This window comes from Branchiostoma floridae, chromosome 9, assembly GCF_000003815.2.
Source record: "Branchiostoma floridae strain S238N-H82 chromosome 9, Bfl_VNyyK, whole genome shotgun sequence".
NCBI lineage: Eukaryota > Metazoa > Chordata > Leptocardii > Amphioxiformes > Branchiostomatidae > Branchiostoma > Branchiostoma floridae.
The window spans coordinates 15,682,912-15,684,222 of record NC_049987.1 but is presented as its reverse complement, the minus strand read 5'-3'; positions in this window follow the sequence as shown (position 1 = coordinate 15,684,222).

The window sequence follows — 1,311 nt, the reverse complement described above, 5'->3', positions numbered from 1 at the left end:
TCAGCCCGTCGACGGTACAGCTCGGACTCAAGGTCTTCATCTTCTCCACGCCGCCGCCGCCGAGGTAAGAAAAGCGGTCGCACCAAGACCATTAACGATTCCGCGTCTAGTCGGGTTAAAATCGAGTGGCCCCACCACCATGTCCACTTCCCTGGCAAGGGCAAGGGGGGCGATGGGTGTGTGACGTATGACGATCTATCAACATCCATGTTTGTGCACGGCTTCGTCAAAAATCTCTTGGAGAAAAAACACGTCAAGCGGTCTGTCCGGATCAGACTCGAACACTTATCGGATCTAATGTTTGATGCCGCTTATTACGATTGGGGCATTGTGAGGGAGACACATGCTTCTGTGTTGTATGCTATGGAGAATGGCACGATCTCCTGGTCTAGTTCTAAGGAGACTATAGACAATACCAGGGAGCGGTCCTACCGCGCCCAGGCGGGTGTATCCCACCCTCCCGCCGCGCCACGGGCTCAAGCGCGCTCGACTGCTAGGGACCCCAACAGGCCACGCTGGTGCGAGGCGTACCAGCACGGGAACTGTCAGCAGGGGCCGGAACACTGGGACCCGCGCTGGGGACAGGTTAAGCATATCTGTTGCATGTGCCTTTTAGTCCGACGCGTGGAAGAGGAACATCCCAAGACTGAGTGCCGACATGGCCCGAGATCCTTTCGTCAGCCCCCTGGTGACAACACAAGGCGAGCCGCCGGTTTCTCTTCACAGCCGGGTGCCACTGGCACCGGGGGAGGACATTATTGAACTCTATACCGCTGTGGCCCAGACCGGTGTTCCTAATTATATCGGCGCGCGAATTCCGGTCAAGACGTCACTCAATATCCCGGTCTGGCGGGCTTTATTAGCTAATTACTCCAACACTTCACTACCCGACTTTCTCGAATTCGGCTGGCCGATCAACATTCATCCTGAAAATTACAATTTCCCACAAAATGTGCATCATTCTAATCACCGATCGGCTTTGGATTACCAAGCAGACGTGGACTTGTTTATCGACAAAGAACTCCGCTACGGCGCCATGTGTGGCCCATTTCGTGCGAACCCATTCCCGTTTCCAGTCTTCCCGGCACCCCTGCAGACGGTAGCAAAACGTGACAGTGACACGCGTCGCGTCGTTGTGGATTTGAGTTACCCGTCTGGGCAGTCTGTGAATGACGCCATTCCCAAGAACACTTTTTTGGGCGAACCAATTAGTTTAGTGTATCCATCCGTAGATACAATGACTGAGATGATCTTAGACAAGGGCCGAGGCTGTTTGTTGTTTAAGACTGACCTGCGCAGGGCATATAGACA